The sequence below is a fragment of the Podarcis raffonei genome, chromosome 1 (assembly GCF_027172205.1).
Source record: "Podarcis raffonei isolate rPodRaf1 chromosome 1, rPodRaf1.pri, whole genome shotgun sequence".
Taxonomy (NCBI): Eukaryota; Metazoa; Chordata; class Lepidosauria; order Squamata; family Lacertidae; genus Podarcis; species Podarcis raffonei.
In genome coordinates this window covers 45,418,622-45,441,404 of record NC_070602.1, presented here as the reverse complement: position 1 = coordinate 45,441,404, position 22,783 = coordinate 45,418,622, and the positions used below count along the sequence as shown (strand labels likewise).

General features: G+C 41.2%; 1 protein-coding gene across 7 annotated transcripts in view; it reads right to left on the bottom strand.

Moving 5' to 3' along the window:
* Nucleotides 1-20,435, bottom strand: part of NUMB (NUMB endocytic adaptor protein) — a 63,455-nt gene extending 43,020 nt beyond the window's left edge. For 2 of the 7 annotated variants that reach the window (XM_053384220.1, XM_053384230.1), the window contains exon 1: nt 20,326-20,433. The gene's annotated coding sequence lies outside the window, so the exon portion shown is untranslated. Of the gene's footprint in view, nt 1-20,137; nt 20,254-20,283 lie in introns of those variants that run through there. The other 5 variants (XM_053384179.1, XM_053384212.1, XM_053384194.1 and 2 more) reach the window with 5 other exon arrangements.
* Nucleotides 20,436-22,783: the final 2,348 nt, after the last annotated feature.

Sequence of the window (22,783 nt, the reverse complement as noted above, 5' to 3'; positions counted from 1 at the left end):
TAGTACAAAACAAAAATATTATAACGTGATCAAGTAAAGTAATGCTGCAGCAGACAATTTAAATAGAGCAGTTTGATTTTACTATACAAGTTGGGGGGGGAGCTTACTTTGCAATTCTTAAAAGCCTGGGAAAACAAATTTGCTTTTGTTTGGTGCATAAATATGATCTGTAGGTACTTATATATAGGGTCCAAGTGATTTACACCAATAAAATGTTGCTAAAAGTTGCATTACAAAGTGAGTATATACAATTCTGTTACACTTTATGCCATCAAAGGCTACTTACTTGCATGCTATTTTTGTACAGTATTGAGATGTTTCTTTGTATTGATGCAATGCCTCTGCATGCAGAAACTCCAGAACAGATTTTCCTTACTAAAGTTCAAGGTAGAATGGAAGCTATTGGGTTTTGGAGATGAAAAGAAGCTCGCACAAAGCCTGAATATATGGAATGAGACCTTGCCAAGAAATTCTGAAAGCCCTACTCTAGATAAATATTTAAGATTTTAAAACAAATGAATTCTATGTTGTCATTTCCTGACCACTGAGAGACTTCCCCAAGATGGCATTTAACTCTTCTGATCACTCATTAACTACCACAGAACCCTGAGCACAACTAACAATTACATGTAAAAATTGCTTCACAGATTGGAAAGGGGAAATACATGCTTACCACAAGTAGCTTGCAGTGAAAATGAGGCTGTCAGCTATAATCACCTCTGTAATAATGACTGAGAAATTCAGCAAGTCTCATACTCAGCTCCCTTTTCTCCTCCTAGACTTCTAGGAAATCGGGGCCACTCCATAGATTCAAGCCTGCCATGAAGCAGGTTCCACGCCACTCCACACCAGAACTCCAATGCTGCCTGCTGGTCAGAGAATATAGCCAAGGCTAGTTTCCTTTAGGTAACTCTTGTGTATCCTTGTCTTGCTTAGAGCATTTCCTTTTCTCAATCAGACAGCTGAGATTTGATAAAGACTCTAATCTGCTCCCAGAAAATCAGTCTTGGTTGCTTTTAAGGAACTAGATGTTATAGCAGCCCCCCAAGATAAGGATGTATGTGTGTGTGACAGTGGCTCCTCCTCCTCCCCCCTCCCTTCCACTCAAGGTAGCAAGTAGTAAAGTAATGTCTTCACCCACTTTGAATCTGCTCCCACTTTCAAAGGATTCCAAAGGATAGGCATAGGGCTGTGGTAGTCATGCATGCACACAATCTGATGTATAAATTATAAAACGAGGTAGAGGACAAAATTAGCCCAGTTACATCCAAATAGATGGAATCTTAATTTTTTAATTTAAATACCTAACCTCAAATTTTCGCATGTCAGACTGTATAAACTACTTTTCAAGTGTTCTGTCGCAAGCACACAGTTTTCAAAGTTCTCTTAGAACTTAAAACTATTAAGACTTTTTTCCAAACCTCAAGTATCATAGAATCATGCCAGCACTTAACAAATTCAAAGTTCTATGCCAACAGTTAAGTGGGTCAGTTTTCTGCTTCACTGGGTGTTTTGTCACAGAGGTTCCACTATGCTTTAATAGACAGCTTGTGTCTTCTGCAGCAGACGTACCCCCCTCTTTCGTCTCCATTATTTCACTGCCTATTCTATCAAGACACCTCTCCATCATGAAACATACAATAATTAATGACACAGGTCAATGTTATCAGGAGCGTGCTTGCTCTGAGTTACACAGCTATAACTCCAGCTGAAAATCAGATTCAATGGGGCTCTCCAAAAACCGTATCAGTTATTTTCAGTATTGGCATTCACCAGCTAATTTAAAAGGTAATACAAAAATATGAGCTTGCCTGACTTCAAGAATAATCCTGCTCACATGTCAACATGGCTATTTTAACTCATTTGTAAAAATATCTCAAGAAGCAATTAAATTTCAAATGGAGAATGACTCATTCGCTCATGCTAAGCTACAGGCTAAAAAGTGCAAAACAGAATAGGATTAATGTCTTAAAAGTGTGAGATTTTGTAATTAGGATAATTCCCCTCAAACAGAAGACATTTTCAAGTAATGGTTGGTTCAACTGTGACCACCTTCACCCATACCAATTTGCCTAGTCACTGGGCTCATCAGAGACTTTTCTCTGGGTATCATCTTCTGGGGTTCAAGCACATTGGTGACCAGATATAGTATATGAAATCTAATTAGGAAAGGGATCTCATTTTTATTCACATCAGTCTTGACACTGAAACACTACTGTATTACTGACTTGTTCTTTTGTCAAGAAAGCATGATACTAGCATATTTTTTTACATTCAGGAGAACTGCTGTCCTGATCTTCTGCATTTCCAGAAACAAAGTTGTCTCATCCTTCACAAACATCTCTAGTCCAGCAATTAAACTACACCACACACTGCAAGCCATTCCAATTCACCAAACCAGATTTCCCCAGCAAGCAATAGTTAAATATTCAAAATTATGCTGTATACTTTATATAAGTAACAAACTTAATTAGTTTAGAGCAGGGATGTCCAACTTCCAAGAGACTGTGATCTATTCCCACTAAAAAAAATTGGCAATGATCTACCCATTGTACTGACCAAAGTTGTTGAGCTGTGTGTGTGTGTGTGTCCCAGCATTTTCATTTGAAGGGTATTCACAGAAGTGACACGAAAATGAGGCAAACAAACCATGGTTAAAGCCAACTGTTACTTTTTAACATTATGCATTAAACAGACATTTGCCAGATTTGTAATCAGTGTTAAAAACTCAGATATATAAGCTAGGCACCAAATGGCTCCTTAAACCATAGTTTAAGCAAATCTCTTTTAGTTCTTCCCATTGAAAAATCAACTTTAAAAAGATGCCTAGTGGAAAAGCCTCATGACATATTTGTCTGCAATTTGGCAGATTTCTTAACCAGGGACATCTCTTTCATGTCGGCAGTTTTCAGACCTATTACCCACAAAGTACTAGAGGAGAGTAAGTGATTCCATTTTTAGACACTCCTAAACTGTAATGGCAGTCTTGCAGGAAAACCACCGAAGCTATCACTTCTGAAGTTTGGCAGGATTCATCCCCTTAGAAGGAGTGACCTTTGCCACCAAATTCTTTCCAATTCTACCCATAAATAAAAGTTAACCTTTAAAGGTGACCAGCGAAAAAGATCCCACCCAGACTAAGTGGCTTGTAATTTAGCAGATTTTATCTAGTATATAGGACTTACTATGTCTGCAAGTTTTTGCAGAAGAGTGAAGACGTATCACTGTTTTTTCATTTCCCAATAGTGAAAGTGTCATATTGGAGTTTAAACCAAATTTTGTGGTCTATGCACATCCTTATTAGTTTCTTCTATTGCTTGCCTACATTGGCCAATTTCCATAAAACAAGGCAAAGCTTACAGGCACCTGATCTTCCCTATCCATACCAAAAACCTCTGAGAATGAGTGCAAGTATGCTTAGCACGTTGTTTAGCCGTAAAAACTTACATGACAAACAGAACGCTTAAAAGTTTCAAAGACAGCTATTTATTTTTCTAGTTATATTATATGCTAATCATTGCACAGCCTGCCGGCGCCTCAGTTAAAGTTCTGGGGAAATGCTTTTTAAGTAATTGGATCAATTGTCTGACAAGCACAAAACAATTTAAGCTTCAAATACTTTTTATCAAGCTCAGGAGAACTGACTGGGGGCTGTTAAGATCTAATGGTCTTTTTGGTCTTTGTTGCTCTGGTTATGTTTGAAAAGCTGATCTAGGAGGATGACAAGAAAATCCTGCCCACTAGACACCAATACCCATTAGGGAAATGTACACTGCAGCAGAGCTCAGTTTACAAGTAAATTGTTTTAGGTCTACAAACTGCTTGAAAGTTAAGTTCCAAGCCTTTATATATTGATGTGTTGAGATTTGCTACAATTACTCAAAGTAAAAAATAATAAAAAAGGCACCAAGTATGTTCCTAGGGACACTGTTTTTCAACCATCCTGAAGGTGTACATGAACACCAAAGCAATAGCTATGACCTGAACCCAAATTAATCGAAGGTGTAAACTAGGGTTAGAGAACCTCGGGTCTAGGGGCCAAATGTGGCTATCTAGGCCTCTCTGTAAGCCATGCCCCTGCCCAGGCCACCTTCCAAACACCTCTGGCTCCACTCTTTCCTCAAGTGTTTTTCTCCTGTCAGGGATGTGTCTTTGAACTGTAATAATGCCTCCGGCTTGTCTAAAGTGAGCAATGTTTGTGTGGGTTGGTGGAAAACACCTGCTAGTGTGGCTAGAATGTAGTCTACTGTACAAAGGTTAAGAGCACATCCACTGATTGGCTGACTTTTGCTTCTCGCCATAACCACCACTGCCGTGATGGCTGCCAGAAAATTCCCCACAAAAGAATTCAGTCCTGATGTTGAAAAAGGTTCACCAACCCTCCGCTAAAACAACAATTCCCACCACCACCTCAAGTCCAGGAAATGTGCAATTTAAGACCTGATTGCATAAAGTTCTTCAGTGAACACTGCTGATTTGGTCGGAAGTTTTCTTGCAGTTTGGTGGCTATGGGCAAATGCTGTTCCTGTGTGGTTTTGGAGACTTGCGAGTCATCACTGCAAGTTGCAGTATAGTAGTTGTGAAATGAACTTTGCTCACGATGCAACTGAAAGCATTATTTAAGGCAGGTAAATGTTGCATCCCAGAAAACTAAGCAAGCAAACTGTAAGTACCAGAAAGACAGACCCATACAGAGCTTATCTTGTACCCAGCTGCCCCCCACCTGCCAGGAAGTCTCCTGGTGGTAGACATGGCTTTACTGAAGAAATGCACTTCAATGAAAGTATTGAATATATTCCTGCAACAACTAGAATCAAGTGCAAATACTGGAACTAAAGAAGCTGGTTTTCCTACTTGGCATAAACACACCTTTGAAAGGAGGTTGCTCAGGCAGCCATTGCAGTTTAGCAGTAAAACACAGAAGAGATGCACATGACATAGACTGAGAGGAGGTTTAAATGCTTTTGCATAGACATGCGATAAGCTCCTATGCACAATAGAAGCTTTTGATAGTTATGGTTCAGTTTTTTCATCAGATTGCCTTGCAGAGTTGAACATTATGGAATCATAACCTAACTTGGAACAGACAAACACATTGTGGATTTATATTAGACACATGGGATTTACTTCAAATGAGAGAGAAGAAAGCCCTGAAAGTTTATTGGTTTTGTGAACTGCACATTTCCATTTGGTAAGAATGCAAGTTTTTTCAGCATCATTGTCTACGATTTAGCCTCTACAACTGCTGAATCCAAATGCAAGTCACACTTTTGCCAAAATGACAGTCTAAGTTTGGAAAAAATGTATATTCACTTAATACAGTCCATGTATAAATAGACAAAACATTCTGAACAAGCACACACTGTTCAAGAGTAAGAACGTAATAAGAGTTCTTCCGGATCAGGCCAACCTGATATGTTCTCAGTGACTAACCAGATGCCTATGGGAAGCTCTCAAATAGGACACAAGCTGAACAGTGTCTCCCCATCTGTGATTCCCAGCAACTACTATTCAGAGCCATACTGAGATAGCTATTGTGGCTAGTAGCCATTGATAGGTTTATCCTCCAAGAATTTGTTTAATCCTCTTTTAAAACCATCCAAGTTCATCGCTATCACTGCCTTTTTGTGGGAGAAAATTCCATCGTTTAACTATGCATTATGTGAAGTATTTTCTATTGTCTGTCCTGAATCTTTCAACATTCAGCTTCATTGGATGCCCTGAAGTTCTAGTATTATGAGAGAAGAAAAAACTTCTCCCTATTCACTTTCTCCACACCATCCACAATTTTATATCCCTCTATCACAGGCTTCCTCAACCTCGGCCCTGCAGATGTTTTGGGCCTACAACTCCCATGATCCCTAGCTAGCAGGACCAGTGGTCAGGGATGATGGGAACTGTAGTCTCAGAACATATAGAAGGCCGAGGTTGAGGAAGCCTGCTCTATCATATCCCCCGTTACTCACATTTTCTCTAAATTATGAAGTTTCAAATGCTGCAGCCTTTCCTTGTATCAGAATTGTTTGCTCTTAAACATATCACCTCCTCTAAAGTAAACAATGAAATAGATATAAGCAGGTTCAACATGGGCAACGTTTTCAAGCCATCATTGTTCATATTCTTTGCACAGCAACTACTGGTTTAAAAAGGAATGGGGTCTTTTAAATTTAGTGCCACAGTGAACTTAAAGGGGAGGTAACCTTCACCAACAGACTTTTATTATCCCTAAAATTATCTAGAAACACATCTCAACTTATGTTATAGTAAGCAAAGGCCAGGCTGATCTGTAGGAGACTGAGGGCTGTACCTTTGTGCCTTCAGACCCCTGAAGTTCCCAAATTTGCTCCTAGTTGCTACAGACTTCAGGATATTGCTGCATATGCCTCTTGTTTAGACTTTGGATGTGTGCCTGCACTGCTGCAAGGAGAGAAAGTATACAGCAGCCTTCCAGGTGCTGTTGGGACTCTTAGCAACCATCAACTCCAGACAGCATGGTCACTGTTCAGGGATAATGGGAATTGTAGTCCAGAACATCTGGAGATCACCAGGTTGGGAAAGACTGGTGTACAGCATAGTATTCAAATAAATCAGGAAACTGTTCTTAAACCAGGTCAAGAAATTGTCCTTTTCACAAGGCATTTCAAAGGATAGCAATTTTACTTTGAATTCAACCAAGGAATGAATCTGTGATAGCCAAAATCACAGTATTCATTTAATCTGTACCACATTTCCCTCTTCAACACACAGTATATTCACTGGCAATCAGTAGCATGCAACTGCAGTAATTTACTATTGCACTGTTTTGAATGTCACCATTCCTTTTTCCTCTTCCCCCACTCCACCCACTCCACTTGTGCGAACTTTGGAAGCTAAGGATTAGTCAAAGAATGAACGAACAATGTGAAAGACAGAAGGTCCAAAGGGCAAAAGTTCCAGCTATTTCTGGTTAACTGCTATCAGCATGATTTTATGATCCATCTTTACCAAGAAGAGTATCAGACAAAGTATACCAATCTAGCCATTTCAATTCCTGGATTTTTAGAACAGTGGTACCTCGGGTTACATACGCTTCAAGGTTAAAGACGCTTCAGGTTACAGACTCCGCTAACCCAGAAATAGTACCTCGGGTTAAGAACTTTGCTTCAGGATGAGAACAGAAATCGTGCTCCGGCGGCACGGCAGCAGCAGGAGGCTGCTAAAGTGGTGCTTCAGGTTAAGAACAGTTTCAGGTTAAGAATGGACCTCCAGAACGAATTAAGTACGTAACCACAGGTACCACTGTATTCTATAGTGCTTTTACAGCACATTTATTTGTTGAATATCTATACCACCCTTCATCTGAGGATCACAGGGGGGTTTACGATAAAGAAAACTTCTCCCCGTCTCTCTCTCTTATACAAACATACATATATATAACAGAATTTAACAAGTATAATGCCCTACATTGACGAAACTGCAGTTTCCTACTTCTTTTTTAAAAACCCTGTAATGCAAGCAAAAAAAAAAAAAGCATGTATAGAACTACCAAGAAAAGAAGTACTGGTGTTGTGGGACTGAACAGTTTGAAAATCAAAAACTTCCCTGACAAAAGATAAAGTAAACAGCCCTACCTACCTTTCTGCAAGAACTCTCCCCCACCCGGGCTATCTTCTATTCACCTCATCTGCAGCAACATGTGCTTATCTCTTGCCCCAAAACCATGTGCTTGTGTGGCTGATGCAGCAACCAAATGCAGTTAAAAGGCAGGAAAATCTTATAAATGTGAACAGTTACACAGAAATTATCAGGATGCCAAATGTTATGTCAATTACTGTATTTCTAAGCGGCGTGATCAAAAGATTTTGTATACACAGGCACAATTTAGTTGTTCAACTATGAGCTTGCTATACAACAGCGTCGTGGCTGGGAATGAGCCAGGCTAGCTCAATCAGCAGAACATGAAACTCTTAATCGCAAAGCTGTAGGTTTGAGCCCCACGTTGGGCAGCAGAGTTGTGGTTAGACTAGATGACCCTTGTGGTCCCTTCAAACTTGACAAGTCTATGATTCTATGATGCTTTACGATCCTGATTAGCAAACTAACTTCTAATTGTGGTTTGAGAAAAGATTAAAGCAATCAATAGGTCTCATCATTAAACTCCCTGTAATCTACACATTCTTATATTTTAAAATTTTGTTTGGTTAAATTGCCCTTCTGTTCCCATATCATGAAATATTTAATACAGTTCATGATCTCAGTTTACTTTCTGTGGACCAGCACTATATTCATTAACTAGTACATTCTTTTCACAAGCTACTGTTCCAAAACACATTTCGCCTCTACACTGCTACTGCATCAAGACTACTGTAGCACTCCAATATGACAGCAGAGAGACAGGGCATCAAATTCTACTGCTCAGTACAGTTCTCTCTAGAACTCAAATTGCATTACCCTACTTGTGTTTTAAAATGGTACTTGAAGCAGTCATCAGCTCATAGCACCACAATTCATTTTATCCAAGCCAAAGTTTCAGATTTCCTAATCTAGCAAGCGTGTTGAACAACTGCTATACCATGGCTAACCATGTCAGGAACATTGCAGATTAACTTGCTTCCTTGCATTATTCACTTGCATCACTTCCAATGTGCATACCTCATTATCTGCCCCCAAATTAGGAAGTTCTTCTGTCTGCATGAACTAGGCTTCATTCTGGGGCCAAAACAATATAGATTTTGTATAGATTCCATAATCTTCAAGTCTTTTTATGTTCTTGCAAAATGTGCCCTCCTATATAACTACTGTAACTCTTCTTCTTTTTTCAACACAGTGGCTCAGGAAGTGAATTATGATCCTACAGATACAGTGTCCTCCCTCCTTTATTTTATTTACAACAGGAATTTAATTTGCACACAACACAGGAAGACAGACTAAAATGTAAACACTCTTCTCAGTCAGTACTTTTGCTTTTTAAGTATAGCAAGTTATTTCATCTTGCTAATGCTTTGAGCAAGGTAACTGTGCACGTTATACTTACACCAATTCCCATCCACAGTCAGTTGCGATACTCCAAAGAGCTGCAGTTTATAGCTAATCTACAGTCCAGGCACTGCAGGTCAACAAGTGCTCTACTATAACATGACACTGACCCACCCTGAAGTGTTTGGCAAAATTTAGTTTTCATTATTCATTAATTAGATATTCAAGACCTTATATCAATACCCATGACATTTTAAAAAGTATTTAAGAATTGATCAATCTTACTAAAAACAGTCAACTGCCTTGCTAAATGATAGTCAGTTCTTCAGTTTTCAACATCTGGCTAACAGTGATTCCAAGAAGCTCATTTGCAAGAAATTATGTTGATACCCATTCAAGATTTGCCCCTAGGCTCTGGTACTTAGTAGTATGTTGCCTCTGAACATGGAGGTTCTATTCCTAGCTATCAAGGCCAAGAACTGTTAAAGTATCTATATAATGTGTATTTGCTTCATCCTTCTTACAAGAAGTCATCACCACATGGTTATACAGTGGTACCTTGGTTTTCAAATGTAATCCGTTCCGGAAGACCATTCAAGTTCTGAAACGTTCGAAAACTGAAAACTCAATACAGAAGCCTCAATACGGAAGCTGCATGGTATGTTCAACTTCTAAGGAGTGTTCAAAAACCAAAGCATTTACTCCTGGGTTTACGGTGTTTGAAAACCGAAATGTTCGTGAACGGAGACGTCTGAAAACCCAAGGTACCACTGTACTTGTCAATTCCCTAAGTTAATTATGCACTTCATGAAAAGGGATTTCTTGTTTGCCTTGAAAACTTGCCAATCAGATTTATTATTTATTTTTTTAATTTTGTATTATCATTTTTCATATCAAACATAAAACATAACTCACATCAACCACTTTGCTTAAAAATATCAAATCAAATTCTTATATATCACCCCCCCCAATATTTCCACATATTGCCAAACAGTTTTGTTGAATAGCCCAAAGCGCAAGCTAGCATTGAGAGAAGATAACTGATAACATAATTGTTCGCATGAAACCACTTCGCTTTTTCCCTCAACTGAGCAACCACAATTTCTATTTCCTTACTAGGAACATGATATGACCTTTGGTAATTTCAGTAGACTTTTTCCATACCTTTTCCAGAGCTAGTATTACCTAGAAACTTAGCTCAGTTGGAACTCTTCACGTGCACCTGAACTTTGGCTTTGCTCTGTGCAATGACTGCAGTGCCACTGCAGAAAAATTCAGGAAGCAATACTGGCTTAAGCTAAATGACCTCCTTAAAGCTAAAAGACGTTGGTGAAACTACAGAAACTTAATTGGTCTTCAGAATCTCTGTCCTATCTAATGCAAGTATATCCCTCTATTTGACCATTAATTAACCCTGGTGAGAATAAAAGCCTTTTTCCCCAAGAAAGCATCTCTCTCCAGAAATTCATCGTTTTTTGTTCCCTACAATCATCATTTGTGACAATGGCCAACACCCATCAGAATTCTTTTTCCTTTAACTAGGCATCCCTCAAACCCTGACACTGTTCAGTTTTCTCCCACAAGATTGTCCTATGCTCCACTCTTCTTTCTTCTCCAAGCCAACTCAATTCTATTACAGTGGTACCTCGAGTTACATACGCTTCAGGTTACATATGCTTCAGGTTACAGATTCCGCTAACCCAGAAATAGTGCTTCAGGTTAAGAACTTTGCTTCAGGATAAGAACAGAAATTGTGCTCCGGTGGCGCGGCAGCAGCAGGAGGCCCCATTAGCTAAAGTGGTGCTTCGGGTTAAGAACAGTTTCAGATTAAGAACGGACTTCCAGAACGAATTAAGTTCTTAACCCGAGGTACCACTGTATTATAGCAGCAGACCTTTCCAACTTAGCTAGATCCTTTACCCTTGCCTCTCTTCCCCTTTTCCTTACTACTATACTTTTAAATTTTCTTTCAGATTATTTTGGTGTTCTTTTAGGAGGTGCTTTGTGATCACCCTTAAGGGAAGTACTTTTTCTCTTTTTTTGGAACCACCTTAGGATGGTGAGGGGACTTAGGCAAGCCTTCTAATGTCGTCCTTGAGCTATCTTTGACCAACCCATCAATGCTTGGACCTGGGTCCCTTAGGAAAGACAGTAAACTTGCAAACTACCTGTTTTGGAGTGAACCCACTACACCCACCAAAAGGCTTCACACTTAATTCCTGCTAAAGCCTCGGTCTACAGCTGTGACATCACACAAACAGGTCACAGTGAAACTCAAGAGAAACTATTCTCTCTCTTTCTCAGGACAGGTTAACTAGTTGTGTTTTACTCCTTCTTTCTTTTGCCTCATTTCCTAAATATCACTGTCTTGCTATTCTTACATTGTCCAAAGCCTAGGCATTAGCTTTTGAGCACCCCCTTGACGCACCTAGACTCACACTGCAGCCCTGACAGTTCTCTAGTACCCTCCCATTTGCCATTTGTGACAGCTCTCTACCCTCCATCCATTTCTATTTCCTAAATAGAAATTTTAAACTATTGGCACAAGAAGTGTGGATCTGGGTGATCTGTGAGCATTACTGAATGATTTATCATTTTGTTGGATAGCCTGTATTATTTTGTAACCATTTTATCATTCCATACCATTGCAATTAGCACTTCAAGTTGCAAAACTATTTAACTGTCTGCCATTTTGCATGAACACCATTTTATCCACATTTATCTTGCAATTTTACTGGTGCCCCCAAGCAAGTGTGAATGGGCATTAACATAATGTAATAACCCCTATGGCATGCAGCCATACTCAGATTAAAGATTGCCAAAAACCCTGTTTCCAAGGATACATGCATAACTTGCAAGTTCAAGTGCACACATAAATAAGAACACTAGAAAGTGTGATAACACTAGGGTACCCCATCCGAGATGTGGATAAGACTGTATTCAGAATGTATCTGTACCACAGATTTAAACATCACAATTTTAATACAAAATTTTGCTGTGTCCATAAACAATAAATACAGTTCTGACCATATGCTATTACCATATAGAAAAAATATGTAATATCCATATCTCATATCCGTATCTTTCATATATTCAATCACTGAAAGCCATTTACCATACAGTATTTACTCGAAGCTAATGCTCACTTTTTTTGGCCAAATAACATTATGAAAATTAAGGTGCACATTAGATTCAATAGCACATTTACATTTGCCAGCAAATGCTTTTTTTAGTTTCAAGGTTCTGAAAATTGAGGTGTGCATTAGATTTGATGGCACATTAGACTTGAGTAAATATGGCACTTCGAAAAAGTTTCCTTCCTGTGTCTTCCATCATTCTGTAGGTTTATGCATTTTCATCACTTTCCAAAGTTCAACTAGCCATTATTTTAATTGTAGGCAATAGCTTGTTCAGTTTGTTCTTCTGTTTTTGGACTATTAACATAATGGCATCACCTATTAGGTTCCATATCAATCTTTTAGGTTTAATCTGGTCATCTAAGCAGCCCAACAGATTTGTTAAAGGATCCAAAACTATAACATAATGCATAAACTAGTTTGATTAATATCGTAACTTATCCCCCATATTTTGTTATTAAACGACAAGACTACCATACAGGCAGTGACCATTTTGCGCAGGGGTTCCGTTCCTGACCCCCGTGTGCATCAGTGGAACATACATAAGCCCATTGCATTCCACCACCACCCTGTTCCGCCTTCTTCCGGGTCCAAAGGGACCCACGCATTGGCAATCATGTGTCAATAGTGCAAAATGGTTGCCACCTATATCTGCATTTGAGGATTCATGCATCCAAACCTTTATCTTCATGCCAGATATATATATATTACTCAAACTGTGAGGTGTCAGATACCACTGGAAAAGCAATTTGTAATGGTATTCTCTTATGTTTACAAATGTAGGTCTTGCTGGCCCCTGATAGCCAATTTTATACCATTCCTGCTCAAAAATTCCTCTAGCCGCAATGTGATCCTTTTCTTCTCAAAACTATTACCCTTGTGTAAAATCAAAGTACATAATGAGACATATATTTGGGATATCTTTTGTTTTCTTTTTAAACATCAAATCTTCAAAAGTCGTAACTGAGAAAGCCACTTAATGAGGCATTGTTTTCTTCAACATAACTTCTTAATTGTCAACTGTGGTGTTAAAAGGTAAAGGGACCCCTGACCATTAGGTCCAGTTGTGACCGACTCTGGGGTTGCGGCGCTCATCTCGCTTTATTGGCAGAGGGAACCGGCGTACAGCTTCCGGGTCATGTGGCCAGCATGACTAAGCCGCTTCTGGCGAACCAGAGCAGCGCACGGAAACGCCGTTTACCTTCCCGCTGGAGCGGTACCTATTTATCTACTTGCACTTTGATCTGCTTTCGAACTGCTAGGTTGGCAGGAGCAGGGACTGAGCAACGGGAGCTCACCCCATCGCAGGGATTCGAACCGCTGACCTTCTGATCGGCAAGTCCTAGGCTCTGTGGTTTAACCCAAAGAGCCACCCGCGTGTTAGACCAGTAGTAAATCTATAGATTTACAGTATCCATTACTAATATTTTCTAGATACCTAGTTGTCTTATGGTTCACACCCAGGTTCTTTCTGTGTGAATAGTGTTTCATATTTGATGTCTTGAAATTGCAACGAATATTTTTTAAAACTATCACCATTTCTTGCAACCCTTTCCTAAGGGTTCCTAGGCACACACTGCTATAGTTCATGCATCAAATTAAAACATAATTAAAATTAGCTATGGTTTAATGTTAAAGTAGTGTGATCACACAACTTAAATATTCTCATTCTGCTACTGGGAAACAAGCTGGAGTCCACCTTGTTGTGACTTTTTAATCTAGGCTCATGGCTTGTTTCTCTCCAAACGAACCATGCACAGGAAATGAATAACAATCCTTGGTTATCACTTAAGGCCTCTCTGGTTTGTTTCCCAGAATTGCAGTGGCAGTGAGAGCAGAACGAGGACATTTCAGCAGCGTGCACCTAACACATTAACATTACACCACAGTTTGTTTTTAACTATGGTTTAATGTGATGCGCAAAGCAGTCCAGAAAGCATTCTACTGTGGCCAAGATGACCCTCCTAAATACAGTAGATGCCATGTATACTAGATCCTGCACTGTCAGGCATCAATGTGCTAAATTTGAGTCCTCTGCTTCTTTACAGCAGACGTACAGAGTGAAATATTTTGTGGGGGGAAATCTATCACATATTTCTCCAAAAATACATTGTTTAGAAGATTTGCAACAATTGATTTTGTCAAATTGAGCAGCTTCAAACTTTGCCATTAACTTTTTTTCAGGTGACTATCCCTAGGAAGCATACCTGTATCTATTATGAACAGCTTTCTAGACTTGCTAAAGCTATATCTTATGCAGACACTCTTCATGAATTATATTTTGTATGACTATGTTAGTTTTGTTATGGCTTATGCTTATGGTCAAACAAGATGTATTTCTACCATATTAACAGCTGACAGCGCCCAAATTATTTTCTTAACATTTGAACAATGTTAAGTATATGCTACTAAGTTGTTTTGTTTTTGAGAAAAGTACAATACATTTCAAAGTACAGATGTGAATTTCTATGAACATTTAAACCACATTAAGTGTGCATTTTTTATTTGGTCTATATAAAATATTTCAGCTAAACTACTTTTGTGTACTGAAAAGTGTGGGATAGTTAAACAAAAAAACAGTATTTACTTTTTTGCTTTTAAGACAAATGCTAAATCAAATCCCAATTAATTAAAGGTACTGGAAAAGTTTCTGAAAACTCTGCACTGTCACTATCAATTGACTTTACCTAGTCTACCACTAGCTTCCTGCTTCTTCAGTGGCAGAAACCAAGAATGCAGCTTTAGGCAAAATATAAATCAAACTTAAATGCACCTGACACATTATTTTGTTGGGTGAAACTTAAGATCTTCTACACTACACAAAGCAAGGCTGCATTTCTATACACACTTACTTGGTAGTAAAGTCCCACTTGTATGAATATATTAGTGTGTTATGGTCAAATAAGATGTATTACTCAGCGTAATATACTTCTAAGCAAATATGCACAGAATCAGGCTATAAGCCTCACCACATTTCAAGATTAACTAATATCAGATATCAATATATGTTTAGTAGCAGGACTGCCATAAAAGGCAGATAATTCATTTTAAAAGTGTAAGATATTAAATATACAGATGTTCATCAATAAAGTTTCCCACCAGAGAACTCTGTAAAGGCAATAGTTCTAAGCTTTTCAAAACTAGCAGAACACAGTACCCAGAACTATTCCTTCTGGGAATGTTGCAGTTTGCAGACGCAGAATTACAAAAAGTGAGTACAACTCAGAAGCATACCAGGTTTGCATGAGGGGGAACATGTTGATTTAGTGATTTTCCACAGAACTGTCTCAGCTCTTTCCAAGAAAAAAAGAGAGACATAAGCCAGCCAAGGTTTCTCAGGAATTTTATAGTTGGCAAACTAGATGGCTTTAAAATTCTAAATAAGAGGTTAAAGTTATAAAACATATACCGTATTTTGCGCCCCATAAGACGCACCGGCCCATAGGACGCACCTAGTTTTTAGGGGGGGAAATAAAGAAAAAAAAATTATTTCCCCCCCCCCAGGTGCGGGGCTGGAAGAACCAGGTCGGGAAACAGCGGGAAGGCGCACTCCGCCTCCCCGCTGTCCCCCGAGCTTGTGGGGCTGGCGAAGGGGAGAAGTGTGCTGAGCCTGGGACTGGAGGCAGCTCTGCGCAGCCATCGGGAGCCGGGCAGGACTTCACGCCCCACTCCCGATGGCCGCAGAGCTGCGCTGAGCCCGGGACTGCAGGCAGCTCTGCGCAGCCACCAGGAGCCGGGCGGGACATATATCACGAAAAATTGTAATTATATTATTCTTGAATGAGAAGCAAAATATAATTTCAGAAGACAGTATTCAAAATGTTGAAACCTATTTGCTGAAACTTCAACATGTACTCAGCTGTACTCAGACAGGACAGTTAGAAGTAACACTATATTGGTAAGTGTACCTTTCAAGAAGGTTGACAACACTCAGAACCTGCCTCAATCAGGGTGGACAGAAGGTAGATTGGGATCAACAGCCAGATCTTTGGTTATTCTGCAGTAGATCAGCAAAGATTTCAGATTCCCAATTGTTTAATAGTAGCAACTACAGAAAGGCAGGGTTTGACTAGGCAGGGAAACACCAGATCTGTATCAGTATCCCAGACACAAGATAATGTGCAGATAGGGTGCTCCCTGTAGATCTCCTCACCAATGCCAACAATTTGGTATGATGGTTGCATGGTCCTGCCATGCTTGAAACAGGAGTCTGTGATTACAGTGGGCAAAGAAAGATATAAAAATAACCACCACCCTTAACCATTACTAACTTGAAGAGGCAATATAGGTGTATATTGAGACCACATGTGTCACTCCGCCCCCAAGTACGCACAAATCTCTTAGTCTCTTTCATAATGAAGATAAACCTTTGATTCTGTGGAGGCCCTCCACAGATTCAGAAGCTTGGAAGTTCATTATTTTCACTTGCACCAGGGCACTTCTACAGATAAAAAAAGCTTCTTCACTACAGTACTTTATCATCATAAGAGAGACTGGGCGAGCTGCATGGTCAAGGGAGGGAAGAGGCAACTAAAGATGAACCTTCACGGTAAAGAACGTAAGAGACTTCTGGATTGGGACAAAGGCCCATTTAGTCCAACATTCTGTTCTCACAGTGCCAACCAGATGCCAGTGAGAAGTCTGCAAACAGGACCCAAGAACAAAAGCATTCTGCTGTCTTGCAGTTTCCTGAAACTGGTATTCACTGGTATGTTGTCTCTTCAAGCCAGTTAATGCCAGAAGAGAGCTACAGAGTACAGAATATTTGAAGTCCAGAAAGACAGTTTACCTATATTCACTATGTTTAGACAGCAGACAATAAGGGAATTCTGGCACAGCGTGCAATCTACTTTCACTACCATAGCACATTAGTTACAGCACTTGTTCCTATATAAGGCCCCCTTTTTAGGCATTGCAAGTGTGTGGAACAAGAGAGGTCATCAACAGAATAAACTTGCAGTATATTTTCATTTAGAGTCATGAAATTGTTCTCCCAATGTAATATTTTGTCCAATATTTTATTTCTCCAATAAAATATATTAGCCAATAAACGTTTGTATTGCTGATATCTGTTTTATTGATCTGGGTATTGACAATACCCTATTCCAGAGTACTCTAGAGCCTATAAAATCTTCAAAAATGGCTCAGGATTAAAAGATGTTATCTGATAAGATTAATTCTCCTAAAGCAGAGTAGTAAAGTTACTTAGTATTGCATCTTCTGCCAGCAAGACTTTAGACAGAGCACTTCAAATGGATTGTTTGATGTACCAGTCCCCAATTGTGCTACTATAAACAGAGTGCAAGATAATATCAATAAGTCATATCTTCCCACCAATACTTCCACAACATAAAAATCTCCTAAATTTAGAGATTACAAAATATTCCACTTCCATCATCCATCCCCTCATGGACTAACTGAGGCTTGATACAGCCTCTTGCTCACTCCATGATGAAGAGAACCAAAAAGCTTGTCTCTTTTTTTCTTAAAACTGTGTGTGGACAAGTTGACAGGCTAGATCAGGGGTAGGCAACTTAAGGCCCAGGGGCTGGATGCGCCCAATCGCCTTCTCATTTTTACATAAGTAGAATGTGTCCTTTTATTTAAAATGCATATCTGGGTTATTTGTAGGGCCTGCCTGGTGTTTTTTCATGAGTAGAATGTGTGCTCTTATTTAAAATGCATCTCTGGGTGATTTGTGGGGCACAGGAATTTGTTCATTCCCCCCCCCACACACAATATAGTCCGGCCCACCACATGGTCTGAGGGACAGTGGACCGGCCCACGGCTGAAAAAGGTTGCCGACCCCTGGGCTAGATAATATTTATGTGGGCTAGTAACTTTTGTGAGCTTATTTGCAAGGTTGAACACAGTAAGTCTTTAAAAACAATGCAAAAAACAAAAACAAAACCCTTGCTAGACTACAGCTTGAATTTAATTAAACCGGTATTACATTGTTGCAATAAGGTACCTAGAGTGTTTGCACAAATGATGCTACAGGCAACACAAGGTAATATATATTATGCACACTGCTGAATTAAGAACTTAAAATCTGATTAGGCAAATAAAACTTTGGAAGATGCATCACATCACTGTGGAAATTATTCTCCTTGTCTCTATGTATTTTCTATTAAAAGAGTGCAAATGTCTGAGCCAAGGAGGCTTCAGTGACAGAAAGTTTTCACTATGCATCTTGGCTTTGCCACTCTTTGTACAGAACTTGTGTAACAGCAACTTTCCCCACCCCACCGTCTATTTATCTGTAGATTAAATAAGTTAATATGATAAAGGACAAGGATTGAACTGAGGAGGAACAGACAATTTATGGTTTTATTTTGCTCACATGAGTGATGTCACTGATTTAGTGTTTCCATAAAGAATGGCCAAGAAGGAAAGAATGGAAAAACATTGCAACAATCCAGCGGAAAAACTGTACAGATCAGCACTCTTTTACTATGTCAAACATTAAATAGCAGTTGGCCTTAAGAGACCTATCATGATTTTAACTACAGAACAAGCCCAAGGATTGGAGAAGTGCAATATGCGCAACATGCACACTTTTGCAGCAGAGAATAACCAGATACAAATGCCATTATGGTTCAACTGTATTCCTAAACATCATCTTTGCTAAAGATGCCACACACACAATTTGAGGACCACAAAATGTTTAAGAGTGGCTGGGGAAACCCAGCCAGATGGGCGGGGTATAAATAATAAAATTAGCTGATTACAACCAAATAACAAATCCTTATAAGTGCTTTTATAAGCGTCTTGGAAGACACAACAACCTACACATTAAACAGAATAAATTCTACCAGAAACTTTTAGAGCTTTATGAAAAATTAATGAGCAGGTTACATAAATCTTATGGATGAAGGAGTTCTAGATGAGAGCTGCTGCAAGACATTACAAGCCAAATGGACACATCATTTCACAATAAATACTCATAGAAAGGATAAAAAAAACTCGAGTATTTTGTTATTTGGAAAAATGACACACAAACCTAGTATTTTATGATTCAGTAATTGTTGCACTTTGTATTAATATTAATCCTCTTCTTAAAAAAGATATACACTTGCTTTGCGCCCAACATCCTGACAGAAAGCCATAAAAAGGAAATGAAGCTCTCCTTTAAAGACCAAAGTAATCATATTGCCAGTGCCAACACCCAATCTTTCAAAGTTTAACCCCGTTGATTTTAATCCTATCACACATCAATTCTGCTTCGCACAAAGCCAAGTAAGAATAGGTGGGACGGCGCTTCGCTCAATTAGCTTATCAGCTCTTTCCCGCCGCCGCCCCCTTTTCCAGGGGCAAAGCCAGGATTCTGCAAAAAGGCTTCATTTACAAACAAGTAGTCCCGGAGACAGAATGAAATATAGGGCAGATATACTCCGAGGAGAGGAAGCCAGTTGGCCACATTCCTTCAGGAATCCCTAACTCCCCAGACCAAGCGCGGCCTGGAAGGGATGCCAGTCCCAGGCAGGCAGGCAGGCACCCCGGAAGCCGGGAAGGGGCGGCAGGGCAGCTTCGCCCGCCGAGGTCCCTCCGCTCCCGGGGATGCGAGAGCGGCGCTTCTGCCTCTCCCTCCCTCCTCGCCGCTTCCTGCACTATCCGCCTCTCCCTCTCTCCTCCTTCCTTCCTCCCTTCCTCAGGGCTCCTCATCCGCCCGCATTCCTGGGCCACTCGCCGCAGATCCTCGCCCAGGTTCAGCTCCAGCCCAGCCGACCATTATAGATAGATATACCCTGTATATATGTGTGTATGAAGCCGAGAGAAGCCCACCCGGCCCCTTCCTTTCCCGGGCTCCTCGAGCGCCCCACCTCCCTCCGGCACCTCGCCCGACCTCCCCTCCGAGCAGACCCCGCACTCGCACCTTCCCTTGCACGCCGCTGCACCCATTCACACGTACTCCGCGAGCCTGCTTCTCCCCATCCCCGGATTCCCCGCCGCCGCCGCCTTCCCCAGCGACTCCTCTTGAGCGCAGCAGCCCCGCACCTCCTTCCTTCCTCCTTCCCTTCCTCCCTTCCCCTTTCGAGGCTCACCCACACGGCTTCGGAGCCGACCAGCCCCGCACCCGGGAGCTCGGGCCTTCCGCCACAGGTCGCCCCGCCGCTCTCCCCGCCGGGCAGGGAGGAAGGAACCGCGCCTCGTCGTCCACGGAAGCCCCTTCCCTCAGCCAAGCGCCTACCGGGCCCGGCCGCCGCTCGCTCGCTCCGTCGCTCGCTCTCACCTGCTACCCGCGGCCGCCTCCCTTCAGCTCCTCCTCAGCCGCCAAGCAGAGCTGCCTCCTACACCCTGACAACAACTCCCACCTCCTTCGCTACCCTCTCTCCTTCCCTACTTCAAGCCTCACGGGCGCATTGGCTGCTTCGGCCCGAGTCGCTGGTAGGTATTGGTGGGGATTTGAGCCCGTCAAGCCTTCGCTCCGCCTTGTCGTTTCGCAGTATTTGATTCACACCGAAGCATTGACGCCCCCACTTCTTTCCTTGGTTTTTTTTTTTTGTCGGTCCAGGAGCTGCGATAGGTCAGAAGAGATGCGATCATTCAGGCTCCGCCTTCCTGATAAAGTACCCGATGCAAAGTGCCTAGCCCTGCTTGGTTTGGTTGCACAGTAGGGAGGGACACAGTTCAAAAGAGCGGGGCAGGGCACACCTGACCTGGAATTAACCCTTCACTGACAGAAACATTGCTGGTTTGGTTCAGTTTACAGGTTTGTCGCTCTCCTCTAAGAGTTGCTGATATTCCCAGGGCAATCCTAAGAAGCACTATACTGTATATTTAAAATATGCCAGATCCCATATTAGGTTCCCATATTTTCTCAGATCTAGTAGACAGGGCCAATGTTTTAACTGTTTTTAATTGTTTTAACTGATTCAATCTGTGTGGATTTTTGTTATTTTTCTTAATGGAGGGAGGATGTGCCTGGGAGGACAGGAGCAGGGGAGAGTGGGGGGTGGGGACAATTACAGTGGTACATGGTAGGGCTAGGCATGATCTGATTATGGATGAGGAAGCTGCCTCACCCATTAGTGAGACCTGGGTGGGTGAGCAGGGTGGAATTGGTCTCACCCAGCTGTGCCCACCTGGGTCCTCAGGGCAGCATCAGGGCAGAACTGAGAGATGGAGAGGAAGAATTGCTGTAGTCTATAGAGATTCCATCTCTCTCTCTCTGGGCTCTCTGTCCAGTTGCGGGAATCTAGAGTGTGTGTTCCTGACACTGAGCAATCGGGACAGATTAGAGATTCTGCTAATTTACTGCCTTGCTGCCAAGCAGTCTCCTTGCCTGAGCTGGCAGAGTTGGTCTCGGAGGCACGGTTGAGGACTCCCAGAGTATTGGTTTCGGGGGAAATCCATGTTGAGGTGACTGGTTCTGGTGTGGCTCGGGACTTCATGACTGTCATGACAACCATGGGGCTGTCCCAACATGTCATCAGCCCAACGTATGTGGCAGGCCACACTCTGGACCTTGTTTTCTCAACTGGGCAAGAAGAAGGTCATCTGAAATTGGGAAATATTGACATCAGTCCCTAGCCATGGTCAGATCATTTCCTGTTGAGATTTAGGCTTTCAGCGCCTTTTCTTCTTTGCAGAGGCCAGGGAACTATTAAGGTAGTGTACCCTCAGAGGTTGATGGATCCAATGGGTTTCCAAACAGCTCTGGGGGATTTTCAGACTAATATGACTGGCAGTCCTGTTGAAGCCCTGGCCAATCTCTGGAACATCTGAATGGCTTCAGCCATTGATGTGATCATTCCTGAGCACCCTCTCCTGCTTTGTGGAGCCCATTTAGCTTCCTGGTACACTCCAGAACTTAGGGTGAGGAAGCAAGCCAGGAAACGACTCAAAGAAAAGTGGAAGACTGGCTGAACTGCACTGGCTGCCAGTTAGTTTCCATGCCCAAATCAAAGTGCTGGTTTTGTCCTATAAGGCCTTAAACTTGTCAGGACCACAATATTTTAAGTGCTGCCATTCCCCATACGAACCAATCCAGATGCTGAGATCTAAGGCCCTTCTTCATGCACCTCCTCTGTGAGAGGTTTGGAGGACTGCAACATGAGAACAGGCCTTTTCTGCAGTGGCTCCCCGCTTGTGGACTGCTGTCCTCAGGGCCACTCGCCTGACTCCTTTGTTGCATATCTTTAGGCACCAAGCAAAAACATTCCTCTTCTTCCAAGCGTTTGGCTAATTAAACAAGTTATGGCCTTTTAAACTGCAAGGGGTGGTGGGGTGGTATTGTTACTGTGGTGTGTTTTTTTTTTGTGTTTATATATTGTAAACCACCCTGTGATCTTCGGATGAAGGGCAGCATAGAAATTTGACAAATAATCATCATCTCTTCTGCTTTGAGGAGAACAGCATTCTATTTTTTAAAAAGCCTTTCTGACAACTAGCTGAAGTTGACATTTTAGTCGTGATAATTGGGATGAATTGTTTTCATAATTATAGCTGAGAACATAAAGAAGTCACAGAGAAAAGGGTGGGAATCCCCAAACTATGTTCCATGACATCTTTTAAGATATTTTAACCTGCAGTACTTTTACCCATTCCCCTATATTCCTCTATCTAATTGATCCAGTTAATGGTTCCTCTTTGTTTTTTCTCTAAATTTGGAACGTCTGTGCCACTGAAAATTATAATTCTTATATTATTTAATTTTGTCAAAGTACAGTTTGTGTATCAGGCCATTA